We start from the raw sequence: 7,685 nt of genomic DNA, 5'->3' as shown, positions 1-7,685 counted from the left end.
GAAAGCAATTATTTTTGTTTATTGCTCTTAACATGTTTAAGATGTAAATGTTTGAACAGGACGGGATAGCCTGGTGGGTAGGGCGTTGGATTCGTATCACTTGGGTTGCGAGTTTGAACCTCGCTGCCGAAGACTCTCTGTGTACATGGTGGCTGGTGCACGTGTAACTCTGCCGAAGCCGCAAAGTCCTCCAATACCGCTGTGGGTACTGGATAAGAGGTGATCGTTCTTAGATTCAGGTCTAAATTATGATCTGTGTATGAGTGAATGAAATGTATGAATGAAGTCCGCCCCGTGAAAAGGGCTGTGACGCATGAGGAGCTAAGACGTACTCTTTGCCCTAGATGGAGCTACTGAAACAGGAGACGCTAAAACTCGGCTAAAAATCGCCAACTTCGTCAGCGGGCTTGTCTAAGACAAGTGTCATAGGTAGCAACAAAAAGCTTGAATTTGAAAGTGAAAAATAATAAGCTATTATTCATAAACGATTTCTTTTAGTTGAGAAGATGAGAACTCTTAATGGAATTAAAAATGGTTCTACCTCATCTTCATAAGTAACTACAAAGGGAAGAAGCAGTTTTTGCAAATATGCAGTTTTGAAGTTTTATCTCACTAAATTAGTATTAAAAAGTACATGAAACTTCTCTCCTGAAAATGCGAGTAGTGTTTATTTCAATTGCCTTTCTGTAATATTTTGTCATAGAAATATAGGATTTTGAAAATTATCAATTTTAAGTCAAATTTTTAAGGGAAAGAATGTGGTTAATGGAACACTAAATTGGCTGCATAGTATTTTTAGAGTGACAACTAGTAAAAGGATATTAAATGAATTCGTGAAGCATATCATTACATGTGTTAAAGTGATGTTGGATAAGAAAAAGAAGCTATTTGAAATAACTGTTACGGGGGATATAATGGTACAAGAGCCAGACATATAAATTCCTTTAAAAAATAAAATTTTTGCTCCTCAATAGGCAAACCAGTTTTTTAAAAAATCTTTCCATTTGTTTACAGGGCAGAAAATAAGCATATTAGAATGCTGTTTTCTCTTTCCTGTTACTCAAACATAAAATACAATAGCGCAAATACATAAACTAAAAAAATGTTTAAACAATTGTGATAATTTTCGTCTCCTCGTGTGCATTTTTCCCGAAAATATGATAGCTTATCCGTATTAAAAAGAATCAGAAGAATAGCAAGTTGATTTTTAACTTCTCTACAGGCCTTTTTAGCGTTTTCCAATAGCTATTTATTTTTAAGAAAAAAATGTACTCATTTATCGAAATTCTCATCACAGCATTGCAATGATGATAAGAAACAATTATTAACTAGAAATTCATTAAAAGTTGTATTATTTAATTTAACAGGGATAAGGATTTCGAATTGGGGAATAGGTATATTTGAAATGAAGGATACATTTAAATATACAAACTTCTTTTATAGTTCTTACAAAATTGATAACTAAAGAAATTTAAACTATTGTGATAATTTTTGCCACCTCGTGTTCTTTTTCCGAAAATGTGAGGATTAGTAACGAAATAAAAAAAATCCAGAAGTTCTCTAATTTAAAATAATTATAATAATCCATAGTGCTTTGAATATCGATATGAGTTTCTATTTGCTAGTTAAATATCGTTCGTACAATGAACTGAAATTAAATAGACTCAAATTCAAAGATTTAAACCTCGAGTTAAAGTATTTAAGATAGTTTAGATTAATATATATTTTTCCTTTTCATTTTTGTATTGTTAAAATTAGTTCTAAATAATATAAGCTTATTTTAATTCATGGGTATGTTAAAGAATAACATATCATGAAAGAAAGTGCCAATAAATGATATGCAAGGCGATCTGACAAAATTTTAAACGCATCACGGATGGGATCAAAACAGCTTGTATCGTAAAAAGTGTAAAGGTACTCTTGATACTGATAATCTAGTTTTCTTTCTATAAAACCTATAATTTTTTTAGGAATATATGTAAACCAATAAAACTGTTTTGAATAATTATATAATGGAGCAAAATGTTTTCAGATTTGTTTTTTGAACTAAATTTTAAATAGTTGATTTGGAATCGTTTAAGGAAAGGAAACTGAATATCAAAACATACTTAAAGTTTAAGTAGGGCCACGGTGGCCTGGTGGTGAGGTCATGACTTCAGAACCGGAGAATTTCAGGTTCGAGACCCGATTCCACAAATAAACAGCCGTGTAAGCGGGCCTAGTGCACGTTAAATCCGTCGGTGCCAAACGCCTCCTGCTGGTGTGGTGTGAAAATTTGGAGAAGGAGGTGTGAGATCAGGTGTTCTCACCATATGACCGAGATTCAAAATTACGAGGTCCGTCCCAAAATAACCCTAGTGTTGCTTTAAAACTGGAAGTTAATATGACTCAACTAAACCAAACTAAAGTTTGTTACTTTTTAATGTCTCAACAAAAGTTTACCAAATCTTTTATAAAATTCCAGTATTTTGAGTATATTAGTATATTAATATTTTCAATGTGTTTCTTTTTATATAATTAAAAAATATGAATTAATAAACGAGATTCAAAAGGGATTTGCAAAATAGTTTTGGTAATTTTAGAATATAAGGACTTAGCTCATCCAGTACCACTTGATTTTTATTTTTATGATCCTTTTTTTGAGATGGGCACATTTTTTTACGAGTTAAAACTTTGTCCCATTATTAAAACTAGAAAATATGAAAAATATCAAATTCTAATGACGAGTAAGAAAATAAAAATTCTTAAAATTATTGTTCAATACTTTTTAAAAAAATAATTCAAATCTAGATGATTTTCTTTACTATTTTGGCTTAAAAATAGTGTAAAATCTAGAATAAGAAGGTCCTGAAATTTTTTCGCTTCTCTAATACATTTAAACCTGGACCCTGCTTGATGCTGTCCTTGACTAGCCTGAAGTGGGCTTTACCAATGCCGTGTTTTAATGAAACATAATTAATTGAAGGAATGAAAAAAATGAAGGTATTTATCTGCAGATACCTTTGTTTCGCTTTCCATGACACTGCAATATAATGCGATCGATATCTTAAAATCATTTCTAGTAACAGACACCCTCTGTTTAGTTACAATTAACAAAAGTTTGTATGAAAAACACGGTTGAGTTGCCGGTTTTACGAGAAATGATATGTATGACTCGCAAGGTTATTGCCTGTCTTGAATGTAATAAAGAGTTTATTGCATTCGGTCTTATGAATTTTTAAAATATTGGATCTGTAGTTGTTAAAGAAAATAATTTAGACAAATTAATTTAGAAATAAAATTACAATACATAATACAAGTAAAATTATAATTACTTTTTTGGATTCACAATAAAAAATAACTTGGATTAATCTTTGTTTTGTTTTGATACCCACATAAATTTTTTTACAGCTGTATTACACTAAGTAGATTTAAGTACATTTCCTTTCGATAAAAAGAAAGATGAAACTATTATATTGCAGTAAGTACTTTATCTATTTAGATTGTTTTTTTATAAATGAAGTGATTTTTTTAAAAGCAAACCTTTTCTCCATTAATTTAATTCGGAGTTTTCAAGAAACTAGCGAATAGTTTGATATATTTACATATACGAGTTTAATATTAAGGATCTAATTGTTGTTTAGTTTCTTTTAATTTAATATAAATGAAAATAAATGATTTATACGCTTTCTTGTTTTAAACAATAAAAAATTCCCCAAATTTCAACATTTATTTCAAAACTTTGTGTGACCCAAAGGTTTGAAGAGTTTGTAGAGATAGAAGATTTATTTTCATGCTAAAATTGATCTTAGTAGTTGTTGCGATAAGAGGCTGTATTGCAAGCATATTTTAGAATAGAACAATAATTAAGGGAAACCATTTGAAAAGTACCATAAGAAATATTCGGAAAGGGGCATAAATATTACGAGGCTAATATATTTTGAGTATGTTTACATACAGAGGCTCAAAAAATTAAGAGTACACTTTACTTTTACGTGATAAATCCGACTTTCAATGTAAATAACTTATTACCGGAAAGTGCAAACATGTTTTTATTTTTACACATACCAAATGTAATTTAGAGTAAAAATAAAGAAAAATCAACGAAAAACCTCTAAATTGAAACGTTTCAGAAGCATTTTAAATAAACATACGTAGAATTTTGCCTCAAAAAATTGAGAATACACCAATGAAATTTTTGCAATACCACGCATAGAAACAAAGTGTCACTATTAAGTTGCATGTCTTTTGGCTCTTAAAATGTCCTCTAACTGTCATGGTACAGGTTAGTACCATGTACAGGTTTTCATTGTAAACAGCAGTTACACACACCATCACAGTACCCCGACATCAATGCCATTGAATATCTGTGGACCACAGTCGAAGCAGTGATCCAAAAACACAAAATTAGAAACAAAACTCATTTAAAACTAATTTTGCAGGAAGAATGGTGTAAAATATCTTCAGATACCACCAAAAATTGGAAGAACCGGTACCATGACGTTTCGAGGCCATTTTAAGAGCCAAAAGACATGCAACTTTATAGTGACACTTTGTTTCTATGCGTGATATTGCAAAAATTTCATTGGTATATTCTCAATTTTTTGAGGCAAAATTCTACGTATGTTTATTTAAAATGCTTCTGAAACTTTTCAATTTTGAAGTTTTCCGTTGATTTTTCTTTATTTGTACTCTAATTTAAACTATTTGTTATGTGTAAAAATAAAAACATGTTTGCACTTCCCAGTAATGTGTTATTTATATTGAAAGTCGGATTTATCAAGTAAGAGTAAGGTGTACTCTCAATTTTTTGAGCCACTGTAGCATTCATTTTCGATCGTGATAGCATCATAGGCGACAAGATTATTCCATTTATCATTTTTAACCTCTTACGTATTTTTTTTCGTAATTAGAAGATATCTTACATTTCAGGAACGTGATGTCTTACTGATTCTACCATAACCATAGAAAACTTTAAGTGCATATAAGAATTTTATGTACAAGAATTTTTTTTTTGAAAAAAGCACACTTTTTTCGGGCACCTTATTGTAAATATAAGTTGGTCCATTTCATATCATATGATAAACAATAAGATAAGAAGGTTGCTTTCGGAAATACAATGCGATTTTTGTTATAGAAAAAAGAAGTCGAAGATGTTATATCTTATCGCAAGACAACGCACCATTAGATGTTTGTTATATACATACAATTAAGTTTGAAATCCGAGAAAGAAGAGAGGACAATAGGGACAACATAAATTTGATTCAAGTAACTATTGAAAGGGAAATAAAAGAACTCCTAGCTTATCGTTGAGTTGATATTTTATTTTAATTTGAAGTATCTCGTTATTCAAGATGTCTTTAAAATTTTTCTAAATGAGGTAACTGATCACTGATCTTATCGGAGATAGTTGAGAGTTAATGATCTGTTTCATGGAACAAACAGCAGTTAAATCCTTTTTCGGTCAATATTGGAAACGATAAGCTGCTTCTGCAAATGTTTTGGAAGCAGCTATTACAGACAGTGAACAGAATAATTGGGTCTTTTTACAATGACACGGATAGTTGTGAAAATAAATGATTCGATGTGGTAAGTAACTAGTATAAGAGAACATAATTTGTAACAAATTAAAAATTTACTTCTCTTTTGCTGTTTTTTTTCAAAATAAATAAAAGAATAGATTTTATAGAGCTGATTAATCAGTGTTGAAAATTATATAACAAAGCTAAACGAGATGCAATTGAAAAAATTATGATGTTCGATTAGTTTTTAGTTCTGAATTTCAATTATTTTCTCGGTAACGTTTTTTAATCAATCTCAAATAAATAATTTAAAATCAGAGTTAGTCATTTTGGAATAAAAAATAAGAGTTCTTGCACACACAACAGCTTATTTTTACATTTAAAACAAGGACGGCACATAAATAAAAAGACATAAAAATATGTCCGCAGTACCGAATTCTTTTTCCAATAACGTTCTACTTACAAAGAGACAAACTCGATGGCATCAGAAATAATACTGGTTGCCATATACAATCATATAATCAATAATAATAATAAAATATCCTGGGACAATACACAAAATATTATTAAAATACAAATATCGTCAAATTACAAACATGTCCAAACAAGAAATAAACTTTATTTTAAGCCTCACAATTCTTCTTTAGTAATTTATTGTTCAAAATTAAGCTTACATTTTCTAACGCACAAATAGGCCTTCGTTGCATTTATGGCAGAATTTAGTGTCTTAAGATTGCACTTTTGACATCTGTTTCAAGAAGAGATCTGAAGATTATCATAGCTTGACTTATGCTGAATCTTTCTACAGTTATGCATTCTCAGTTAGATATGATGTAGAAGTATAGGAAGTAGTGTGGTTGCTCAGGTATGGCCATGTTACTTACATCATGACAAAAATCTCTTTTAGTTTACTGGAACTTCAAAACAAAATGCCAATATAATTAATTAAATCTAAATAATGATTCTTAATCAGATTTAAAGTAGTTGCCGTGGCTGGTTCGTGAATGCTTTGATTAAATACGCAAATAGAAAACTTAACAACAAATTTATTTCAAAATCCAATCACTACAGTAGCAATCATCTTTAAGATAAAAACTTTGTAATAACTAATTAAATTTTTTGAAATTGGAATAAGTGCTTTAATTATAGTTAATACAAAAATTGTTATTTAGATATACATGGATTAGCGTAAAATAATTAAATTTATATCAATAAATCTTCCCAATGCAATTTTATCAACCGGAACTGAATATACTAAAGTATATGAATGCTTTATATCCTAGCTTCTGGATAAAAGAGACGCATGATATCTCACAGTTCATGCCGTGCGTTCGTGCATTTGGTAGAAATTTAATGCACGAACAGATTCTTTCAGTTAACTTTCAACATCTATAAAAGCCGATCCTTATCATTCCTGAACGTCCAACTTAACATGCCATCCGCTGGCATTTCAAATAAAATATGAATGTCATATATGCAATTGTGACACTAAATCGTGAATGGAAGTCGTGCTTTACTAATAATTAGGTTAATATAGTCTTTCATTTGATACTAAGTAGGTAGATAATCAATCAACAAAAAAAATGAATTTCATATCTGTTACTGAAACTGAGGCATAATCGGTTTTAAAATTTTTAATGCATTTTAAAGGCTTCATTATTTGGCTTGTATTAAACAAAAACTTCAACTCTTAATATAAAAAAAGAGGAACTTGGCATTCCTCTTTGACAGAGCCACAGTAAAAGTCTAACTTTTCACAAATCAGAATTAAAAAAAAAAAATTTAGTCTAAAATCGCTTTTTTAAATTGGCAGTAAAATAGTTTTTTGTTTTATATAGATTTTAATACATAATGCATTGTTAATAAAAACAGTAGATAGTTTTAATAAATAAAGTGATAAATATAATTAAGAACAATTATAATTATTTAATTGCAGTTATAATTAAAAACTTTTAAAAAATAGTAATTTAACAAGGACAAAACAATTTTCAGCATTTAGAATGCAACTAATTGAACAATATAGTTTTAGAATAAACAATGCAAATAACAACTAATATTTTAAAAGTTGTTTATGAAAGAGAAATATTTTTTTCTCAAGATTATTAACCCTTTCGCCGTCCACTCTTGCCCGGCGGAAATGTCACCCCAGCGGTCCTCTGTTTTTCGCAGCATGTAGTGTTGTTT

This window comes from Argiope bruennichi, chromosome 2 (assembly GCF_947563725.1).
Source record: "Argiope bruennichi chromosome 2, qqArgBrue1.1, whole genome shotgun sequence".
Lineage (NCBI taxonomy): Eukaryota > Metazoa > Arthropoda > Arachnida > Araneae > Araneidae > Argiope > Argiope bruennichi.
Note: the sequence above shows the minus strand (reverse complement) of the source record.